The sequence below is a fragment of the Crocuta crocuta genome, unplaced genomic scaffold (assembly GCF_008692635.1).
Source record: "Crocuta crocuta isolate KB4526 unplaced genomic scaffold, BGI_CrCroc_1.0 scaffold190, whole genome shotgun sequence".
Taxonomy (NCBI): Eukaryota; Metazoa; Chordata; class Mammalia; order Carnivora; family Hyaenidae; genus Crocuta; species Crocuta crocuta.
Window position 1 is genome coordinate 10,686,039 of NW_027527955.1, and position 11,348 is coordinate 10,697,386.

Consider the following 11,348-nt stretch of genomic DNA (forward strand, 5'->3'; position numbering starts at 1 on the left):
CAAGCCCCACGTTGGGCTCTGTGCTGACTGCCAGCTCAGAGCCTGGAGCCTGTTTCAGTCTGTGACTCCCTCTCTCTCTGACCCTCCCCTGCTCACGCTGTCTCTCTCTCTCCTAGAAATAAATTTTTTAAAAATTCAAAAGAAAAAATAGTGTTGGCAAGGATGGGGAGAAATTGGAATCCTTTTGCATTGCTAATGGAAGTGTAAAATGATACAGCTACTATCTAAGAAAGTATGGTAATTTTTCAAAAAAAACAGAATTAAATACCATGTGATCCAGTTATACTGCTTTGGTGTTTATGCCCAAAAGAATTGAAAGCAGGACTTAAGCAAATATTTGTGTACCGTGTTTATAGCAGCAATTAATCATAATAATGAAAAGATCAAAACAACTTAAATATTTATAGATAAATGGGCAAAATGTATATACACACAAGTACTCAGCTATGAAAAGGAAAGAAAGTATGGTATATGTAGCAACATGGATGAACCTTGAAAAAGTCATCCTAAGTGAAAGACCCAAAAGAACAAATATTATAAGATTCCATTTATATAAGGTACCTGAAAGACGCAAATTCACCAAGACCAAAAGTAGAATAGTGATGTCCAGGGGTTGAGGGGATGGAAGCATGGGCATTGTTTAGTGGCTACAGTCTCAGTTGGTGTAAATGAAAAGGTAATGGAGATGGATGGCGGTGATAGTTATACAACAATGTAAAAAGACCGTAATGCCACAGAACTGTACACTTTAAAATGGTAAAATTGATGTATTTAACCACAGTACTCTAAAAATAATAAATGAAGAAATTCTTACTGTGAAGTTTTTGTTTTTGTTTTTGTTTTTTAAAGATTTATTAGGCGCACTTGGGTGGCTTAGTTGGTTAAGCTTTTGACTCCTGATCTCAGTTCAGGTGATGATCTCACAGTTCATGAATTTGAGCTCCACGTCTGGTTCTGTCTGCACTGACTGTGCAGAGCCTACTCGGAATTTATTTTCTCCCTCTCTCTGGCCCTCTTCCACTTGTATATTCTCTGTCTGTCTGTCTGTCTGTCTCTCTCTCTCTCTCTCTCTCTCTCAATAAACAGACTTTAACAAAAAGATTTATAAAAATGACTTTGATTTTGCAATATTCACACTTCCTTCAAGTTTGGCACCCTTGATTTTGTTTAAAATATATAAACTTAGCAAAAAATCAAAAAAGGATGAAGATTGGAATTGAAGTGACCAAATAGATTTTTTCTTGATTTTTAAAGAATCGTTCTCTTGCTTATAGATTATACATATACAGGGGGGAGGGGGGCAAGAATGGTGTGTATAGTCTTGAACAGTTATTAGTGTAATGATTTTGTAATTTATAACTTAAATGATTTTAAATTCTTTCTGAGAAGTGATTGTGTTTATATACTATTGTACTAACTAGTGTAACAACTGGGACAGTGCCTGACACATAGTAGGTATTAAGTAAGGTATTTGTTAAATGAAAGAAGGTACATAAATAAATTTTGTATATTTGAAAATATCATGTTTTCATTTTTGTTTGGGAAGTGGGAGAGAGTAGCCTAAAGAACTGTTCCTTAATGTGGTTGATAAGTACAAATATATATTATGTATTTCTCAAGTCATTGCAAACAGATTTATCTTGGTTACATATTCAAAACTGTATAAAATTGAGACTATAGTAGAGCAGAGTAATATGTGAAGTAAGGGTTACTCAGGAGATTAGCTGCATGTATCTTTTTAATGGGGAAGATGCTCACAAAAAATGTGGACTATGGGGCAGTTGTGCTTTCATAAACAATTAGATATGAGAACAGGGGCAGATTTTACTGCACATCTCCTTATTTTGTAATAGAGGTATTATAGCTTTGGCATAGCCATTTTTATGATGAGAAAACGAGCAAAAAAGGCTTAAACTAGAGTGGTGGCAGTTTTCTCATATCTTTTAGAGAGAGGTTATTACGTTCCTACATCTTAGTAAGTGGAAACTGTTAAGGAGTATATTTCCTTGCCTGGTGAAGAGGGGAGGCAGATAGGGTAAAGGAAGATTAAGAGCCACAAGATTCCAATTTTATTTCTCATCTCTGGGTACAAAGTTAATTCATCTTTCAAAGGCTTCATAATCTTTAATTACTTCTTATGTAAAGTCATGTCCAACTTTTAACAGAATATTCTAAAAAGGAGATAAATGTTAAAGGTAAGATAAGATAAATACTTGGATTTTTTTTTAACTGTTTTTTTAATGTTTTATTTATTTCTAGGAGAGAGAGAGAGACAGTGTGAGCAGGGGAGGGTCAGAGAGAGAGGGAGTCCGCGAGACCATGACCTAAGCGAAAGTCGGACGCTTAACCGACTAAGCCACCCAGGCACCCCAATACTTGGATTTTTTTAAAGATAAACTACTTAGGAGAAAATTCACTTGAGTCTTTTGTATATTTTGACTTTATTTAGCATTAAAATATTTCATGTGGCTTCATCTTTCCCTTTAAAAGTATATCTGCATTTTGCCAGCTTTATTGAAACTGAGCTCTTATATGTCATTCCTTATTTTTCCTTTGACATGAAGTCTTACCTACTGGATAGAAGATGTCTTTTGAAAGGTGTACTGCAAGGAATGAAATGCTGTCTGTGAATTTTGCCTTTACCAAGGTAAAGACCAAATTTTGTAAATCCACTTTGTGTTTATAAAAGGAAAAAATAACTTTTATATATTTATTACATTCAAAAATTTGATTAAGTATTTAACTGTATTGACTTATTAAGTTGACAAGAATTGGGGGGAATGCTTTGCTTTTCCTCATATTACACGTCTTTGTGTTCCTAACCTATAGTAATGTGCTTGGCACATAGTAGGCTTTCCTTAAACATTTGATGTAGAAATAAATCTCATGCTACTTAAAAGCTTCTGAGAAATAATTAATTATGCATACTTTGTTATAATCTTTAAATATTGGCTTCTTAGTGTATTCCCTTCTAAAAGAAAATGTTTTGTATCTTCAGGTGCTAATGTGTTTAAAAAACAAAACCTTGGAGTAAAGTAGCAGCACATAATGGTTTGTGGATTTTGAAAAGGTGCAGGCCATATTGTGCTGCCTCAAAAATACAAGGATCTGATCTTCTGAAGAAAATATATTTCTTTTTATTCATAGCTCTTATGATAGTGATGTCAGCAGTGCCTTAGCAGCACGTAAATATTGGCGTTAAGATTCTAAAATTATCTCCAGTATTAACTGTGCTGCTGAAGTAAGGCTGGCCATGCTCTACAGTCTAATATTTTTATATTTTAATATGTCTTAATATGACTGCTATTTTTTCAGTTTTATTGGTAATGTATTTTCAGTATTAATACTCGTTATGTTTAGTATGATTCTATAAAAATAAGTACTAACTTTTCAGATGTATTTGTATTAACATAGTTGTGGGGTGCCTGGCTGACTCCGTTGATAGAGCGTGTAACGCTTGCTCTCGGAACTGTAAGTTTGAGTCCCACATTGGGTGTAGAGATTAGTTAAAAATAAAATCTTTTAAAAAAAATAATAGTATAATTGCAGTTTAATAATTGTGTTGAATGCCATCAAGAGTTTATTGAAAGAGTTGATACAGAATCAAACTTATTTTAATGCATATTTATATTCATTGTAAAAACTGAAATTTTTAAACATTCATTTTTTTCTCCAGTAAAATGAAGTTATTTGCTTATTCACAGATAAGTGTGTGCATTATAAAATATACGTTCTGAACAGAACTTATAAGACAATTTTTAGTAATGTTTCTAAATATTTCCTTATAAGGGAAGGGAGAAGTTTCAAAATATATGAATTAAATTCCTGAAATCCTGGTTCTCAGAATGCTCTTAATCATAAGTGCAAAGGTAGGAAAGACCTTACAGATGACCAGCCTATTTGTTGGATAGCTCAGGAAACAAATTCAAATTAGGGAATTTGCCCCAACTGACAGATTAGGATTTTAATCTTATGCCTTCTAACTTTACACTATCATTATTTTATCTTGTTTTTATTAAACCCTTAGTTGAAGATTTTTGACAAGTTGAAAATGTGAAGGCCTTGTTTGCTTTTTTTTATATCCAATATTTAACTTCAGAGTAAAAGTAAAAATTATTATTATAGTTATTAATTTTATAGANATGTTTTCTTTACCTTCTCTTTCTTACTGTTGTTTTATTAAGTCATTAAACTAAAAACTAATAATGTATGGGACAAGACAGGTGTGTTTGTGTAGTGCACCACACTTTTGGTCTTCTTTTCTACAAGGAATATCTTACCCTTTTCAATTGTAGCCAGGCAGAAAATCTACAAAATAAAAGTAGTTCTTAATGAATCATTTCCATTTGTTATTGCCTTTAGGAACCCTGAAAGTATTTCAGATGTAATTTAAGGAATTGTATTCAAGGATCTTTTTAAAGTCTAATGTGAAGTCAAAAAAAATATATATATATATATNCATTACCATTTTTATGGTAGCTAGAATTAAATGCCAGCTTTTATATTAAGTAAAATTAAGTAGTTTTGCCTTGGTGCTTTGAAAAATCATTCATCAAGCTCTTAACCTCTTTTCCTTTCTTTCATTTCAACTATTTTATGAAAGACTATAACAAATACAATTTTTGATTCCACTGAAAGTATTCCAATATTTAACATCTAGATTCTTAGAAATATTTGTTAAGTAAATACAAAGTTTGTCCACAATTTTCCAGAATAACTCAGGAATTAGATACTTTTTTTTCTGTTTTTCTAAATGTATTATGTTTAGTCTAATCTACTTTCTAAATGAAAGAAAACTTGGATTTTACATTTACTAGGTGAATGTTTATATCTAGGTCTTCTTAATGTGAAGAACACTTGGAGCTATTATTTGCTAAATGAACACTTTTCTTGTTTTAATCCTGAGAATGGATTAAGGAAAAGTTAAAATATTGGTGAAGTGAGAAACTTTAGAAAAACTGTTATAATGAAATTTATTGTAACAGCATTCAGTTTCTTTCCAGTCTCTTCCTCTTACTTAAGAGGAAATAGCCTGTTGATACCTAGTGAAACACACACATTTAGGTAATTCGGCAGAACTGGAAGTTGTATTTATACAAGTTAATACAGTTCCATCTTTGTGTAATTTTGACCCATAAAGAACACATAATAAAATAAAAGTTATGCCTTTCAATGTTAACTTTAATTTGGCTATTTTTACAAAGAAAAAGTAAGTATATATGGGTGTGTGTTTTCATTTTTTCCATCATCTTTTTCATTGAGGTTTATTAAGTTGATGCCAAATAATTTCAATATTGAGCATCTTAAATCTGTTACTTGGAATATGGATTGAGTTTGTTTGGAGCTAACTTAGAGGACTCAGGCAAGTATACAGGAAGTAGCAAGAAGAATATTTTAATAGTTGAACAACTCAGTTCACATCCTGTATTTAAATACTGATCTCTTAAGATCACACATATTGCTATGTGATAGTAAATAGGAATATTTGGCCTTAGTCTTAATTCTTTACTCAACAATGAAGTTTTTCTTCAATCAGTTCTATATCCTTTTGGTTGTTAGAGAATTACATGTTGTTTCTAAGCCACTGTCATTACGGATACATGCCCAGGTTAGCCATATTGGATTAGCTTGCATAAACTGTGATCTCTAAGTTAATGACTTACTTATTTAGAAGTTGACATGCTAAATCAATTTTTTTTCCTTTTACAGGTGGATATTTTTCTATCCCTTATTCATCGAAAAAGTTTTATTCTCAGTGTTGTTTCTCATTGAGTATTAACAAAAAGGAGAAAAATTAATGTCCCAAACTTTTGAGATAGATTTGGCTCTAGTAAGTATTTAGACATATTATTTGCATAGCTAGGAGAAGAAATGAGACCACCATCATTTCCAACTAATTAATTTTTTATTTTCTTACGTGTTATCAAAGGATTTCTTACAGTTTCTGTCATAGCTTGAGCCCCTTTATTACAGAATTAACTCACTGGAAATGTGAGAGTATATGTTCTTGCCTTATTTATTTATAAATATAGCTCATAGATTCAGATGTCTTTTTTTTAAGCTATATGCAATGAAGAAAAAAATTTTACAAAATAAATAAGTTTAAACCTCTTATGTTAAAGTCACTGTGTGAGGTGACAAGTTAGTTGCTTTTTGTTTTGTCTTTATTTTACTGAAATTAAATTCAACATTTATATTTGGATCTGTATCTTGATTACTAATACATTGAATCCATGTAAAAACTTTATGAATAATATATTTAAATTAGCATACTGAGGATTACAAGTCTCCCTTAATTCTGTGGAACTTTGAATAATCTGATATTTATTATATACTTGTGATTGAACTTTTGTGTATTGAAGAAATATAAACTGCCTGGAAAATGTTGTTATTGTTTATCACATGCGGTAGGGTTAGATTTTGTTTGAGAAATTTTTAGCTACTTTTTTACACAAAATGCTACTCAATTTGATTAACTTTTTATTCAGAAGTATTCTATGTATCTTTGTTTTATAATTTAACTATTTACCATGGATTATTCTATTAAGGAATATCTTTAGGAAGTGATAGAAATTGAGTCACCCCAGAGTTTGCTAATTTCCATGTCTCATTATTTTGTAATTTTCAGGAATGCTTGTATTCTAGCATTTCAGGAATATAAGTTTTTATTGTACAACTGAAACTTTTTTCTTTTTGGACTTATTGCATATGATAGTAAAATACAGGATTTTTTTTAAGCTTCCATGTCATCAATTATAAGAATGCCATTTTAGCATGAAGCAAGCAGTGAAGAAGGGTATTTATTGTCCTATTGTATAAGTCAAGAAAGTTTAATAAGTACATGATTTCTTAAGAAAATTTATAAATTTTAACATAGTTAATGTAGACTTTTATATTAATTTATGTTTTCATGTATGTCTTTTGTGGCAATGTGAAAATGCAAATGTTTGACAGAGCATTAAAAATAGATTTGAAACATTTATAAAGAGAAGTACAAATTTATTCTATTCAAATGCTGAGGATCAGCAGAACAAAACAGATAAATTTCTGCCCTCATAGAGCTTACAGTCTTGGGAGTGAGATGTGGGTAGTAGACTAGATGAAAAAACTGATAGGTACTGTACGTGATGTGTCAGATGATAGTAAGTTCTTTGTAGAAAAATAATGCAAAGGTGGTGGAAAGGATGGAATAAAGGTGTTGGGAAGACAGGTGAGCAATGTTTTTAAATATGTAGTGAGAAAATGCTTCACAAAAATAACTAGACAAAGATTTTTAAAACGATGAGCAAATTATTAGTCGGACGCTTAACCGACTAAGCAGAGAGGGAGTCACAGACTCCGAAACAGGCTCCAGGCTCTGAGCTGGCAGTCAGCACAGAGCCCGACGCGGGGCTCGAACCCACTAACTGCGAGATCATGACCTAAGCGAAAGTCGGATGCTTAACCGACTAAGCCACCCAGGTGCCCCAACTAGACAAAGATTTTTAAAACGATGAGCAAATTATTAGGTATATGGGGAAAGAGTCTTTCGAGCAGATGAAATAACAACTACAAAGATCTTCAAACCATTTTTGGTGTGAACAAGAAACAGAAGGAGGTCTGGGTGGCTATGATTAAATATACAAGAGGGAGACTCATAATTCATGGGATCGAAGAGTCCATAGGGGCTAGATCTTAATGGTTGTTTTCAGCTTTTTTTTTAACTTCATCTACAGATTTAATTTTTCATACTTCCTTAAGAGAACCTTGACAGCTGTATGTGTCTCAACCTATTTGACCTTTGTAGGTAAAACAGTTATTTTTATAAATCTGACTCAAGGCTAGAACCTCCATTGGACACTATTTAGAATATAAACAGGTGGCACCTCGGTTAAGCGTTAACTTCGGCTCAGGTCATGATCTTGCAGCTTTTTGAGTTTGAGCCCCACATCAGGCTCTGTGCTGACAGCTCAGAGTCTGGAGCAGGCTTCCAATTCTGTGTTTCCCTCTCTCTGCCCCTCCCCTGCTCACACTCTGTCTCTCTCTTTCTCAAAAAAATAAACATTAGAATATAAACAAAATGTTTAAATAGTTGGTTAATAGGTACATGTGTGATGATCAGATTTTTATAAATTGTGCTTTGATGGCTCAAGTTGTTTTCCACTTGATCGGTTTAGCTTGTGAAAGCGAACATCTCCAGGAGACACTAAACTTACTCCTGTTTGTCACTTACCCAAACAAATCACCCCCATTTGACTCCTTCATTCTGGAATTGGTGTCATAATTAAGTATTTCATTATTTCTCACTTGTTCTGTAGCATCTTAGCTGAGGAGTTTTTTTTGCCTGTAATTGTTTCATTCGCTATGGTCTATAGCCCACAATCTTACTAAAACACTGCTTTTGTTTATAGGGTAAAACTCAAACTCCTTAGCTTTTGCCTCATGATCTTGCCCCAACTTTTCTTCAAGTGAACTAGTCTTAACCCATCCGTTTTTCTCTTTGCCCTTATTTATGCTGTTTCACCACCCGAGTTCTCCCCCAACTAATCCCCTGTACATGGTTAAAAAATGAGCCAGACGTCTTGTGTGTGGTAAATGTTCCTGACTTTAACCATGTGGTAGTATCCCTCTTTCTTGTGATATGAACAGTTTATATCTGTAGTTCTTATTAGCCTTTTTCTCTAACTTAATAGACCTGAAGTACATAGTACTTCCTCATTAATTTTGCCTTATTTATTAATACATATTAACCTTTTAAACATATTAGCCATATGAATAAAAATTTAAAATTTTATAAACAAAATGAAGAAAAGCAAGTAGACTAAGACATCCAGAACTTGAAAACATTATCGTAGGGGCACCTGGGTGGCTCGAGTCAGTTAAGTGTCTGACTTTGGCTCAAGTCATGATCTCACAGTTCGTCAGTTCGAGCCCAGCGTTAGACTCTGTGCTGCCAGCTAGCTCAGATCCTGGAGCCTGCTTCACATTCTGTGTCTCCGTCTCTCTCTCTCTGATCCTCCCCTGCTCACACTGTCTCTCTCTCTCTCTCTCTCTCAGAAATAAATTTTTTAAAAAAAGAAAACATCCTAAATATCAGGTCCCAAAGTTTAAGTATTAATTTTGTGCTGATGAATGATAGAGCTGATTTTTTTCCCTCAGTTTTATGAAAATCTCTTCTCCCTCCCACCTTCCTTCTGGCCTTCTCTACTTCCATTTCCCCCTTCTGTCTCTTTCTGTATCTTACATACAATTGAGTATGGACCATCCATATATATTTCTAGGATTTTAGCACATTTAAAGGAATAATAAATTATGTATTTTAATTTTACAATATTGTAAAAGCAATAAATATACTCTTTTAAGAAGTGATGCATATGTTTATTATAGTGTTGTTTACAATAATAAAAATTTAGAAGAGTTTTTAAAGTGTCCAGTAATAAAAGGCTGATTAAATAACATCCTGAGTGGAATACTCTGCAGCTACTTAAAATAATAGAATGAGTATTTAATCAACTAGAAAATTGTTTGTGATAAAGAAATATCAGATAGTATGAACACACTCCTTAGAGGAATACATTTGCTAAACTGTTATCACTGGTTTACTACGGCCGTGAGACAAATCTTATTAGGGTGAGGGAGGTGGATCTTATTTTCTTGATTATAAATAAGCATTATGATTTTTGTGACTTGCGGAAAGGAAAATTTCTTTTTGAAAAGGAGAGAGAAAAATCCTTTAAAAATAAAAACAATTATTTGAAGCAGACTTAACACCACATAATCATAACTTCTTTTGGAAATTGTACTGGGTTTAGAATTCTTAGAAACTAGAAGTGATAAGAATTAACTATCAGGGACGAACCGAACAGATAAATTCAAAAGTCAGGTAATTTAAAAATCTGCTGTAGGGGAGTAGTCTATGTGTTCTCAAAGTAGTGTTGAAAGGAATTAAAAAATCACTTCTTGAATTCATTGTTGAGTGGTTTTGCTGTCATTTCTCCACTCTTCAAAACTTCAAAAGGTAAGTATTAAAAAAGTGATAAGTCTACTTAAATTTTGAAACTATATTAATAAACTATGTAAAGAAAAATAAGTCCAGTTTATTTTATAGTCACAAATACTTAACAGCAATAAAACTGACTTTCAGATCTAAGAATTAAGAATTTTCCTGTTTGGGGAACCTGGCTGGCTCAGTAGGTAGAGCATGTGACTCTTGTTCTTGGGGTCATGAGTTCAAGCCCTACTTTGGATGTAGACTTTTTTAAAAAATATGGGGCGCGGGGACACCTGACTGGGTCTGTCAGTTATCCCTCCAACTTCAGCTCAGGTCATAATCTCACAGTTTGTGAGTTCAAGTCCTGTGTGGGGCTCTGCTGACAGCGTGGAGCCTGGAGCCTGCTTCAGATTCTGTCTCCCTCTCTATCTACCCTTCCCCCGCTCACACTCTGTCTCTCTCTCAAAAATAAATTTAAATAAAATTATTTTAAATAGAAAAAAAGAATTTTCCTTAAAAAGATTTAATTTGTCCTAGCATAAAAGGATATAGGCATAGAAACCCTTGGAAAAGGCAAAACATTCTATTTAAAAATCGTATTTTTAGGATGGGCATGGAGGAGGACACTTGTGGGGATGAGCACTGAGTGTAATGTGGAAACTAATTTGACAATAAACTATTAAAAAAAAAAATCGTATTTTTACTATCCGGTAGCATCAATTGTTAGCCTTATATTATTCCCTTCTAATTGCATAGTTAGATTAGCAATTTTATTTCTTCATCCAATTCATAACTATGACAGGGATAGGAATCTAGAGCATCTCCCTCTAGAGAAGAGAGAGGGGATATGCTTCTGGCTAAGAAAATTTTTTCTTTACATATATCTCAACTATACCTAAAACTATTATCTTTATAATTTGTTAACGTAATATTTTACTGTAAAAATGCTTAAATTTTTTTATTAACTTTTTTTCTCAAGATTAGTAAATTTGAGCTTATGGGAAGACGCATCTTGTTGATCCTGTGGCTCCCTGTACCACACTTGTATGCCAGCCCCAAGGGTACCTTTCCATTGTGTGAGAAGCATCTGAGGCAAGGGAAGTCATTGAAGGTTTTTTAGCAAGAAAGAAAAATAACTACTGAACTATGTATACTGGTTCAAGATTTTCTCAAAGAGAAATCTAAAACTAGTGTACTAAGTTATGAATTTGTTTCTTTTGTATCCCCATAACCACATCGAATTTATCAAAAACCTGAGATATTCTAAAATTGTGGAATCCATATTTGATATTCAAAAAATATTAATATGGGCATTTCAGTGCAAAACATGGCTAGTTATCAAAATGTAAACATGACACAAATGTGTGAATCATAGTGT

At 32.9% G+C, this 11,348-nt stretch overlaps 1 long non-coding RNA gene across 5 annotated transcripts in view; it reads left to right on the plus strand.

The window, feature by feature from the left end:
• The window catches only part of LOC144222089 (uncharacterized), a 110,099-nt gene that overhangs the window by 20,389 nt on the left and 78,362 nt on the right, over positions 1-11,348 (plus strand). For 3 of the 5 annotated variants that reach the window (XR_013332287.1, XR_013332290.1, XR_013332291.1), the window contains exons 4-5: positions 2,565-2,647; positions 5,710-5,830. The exons of 1 other annotated variant lie outside the window; for it this stretch is intronic. This is a non-coding gene — a long non-coding RNA (uncharacterized LOC144222089). Of the gene's footprint in view, positions 1-2,564; positions 2,648-4,490; positions 5,831-11,348 lie in introns of those variants that run through there. One more of the 5 variants, XR_013332288.1, reaches the window with a different exon arrangement.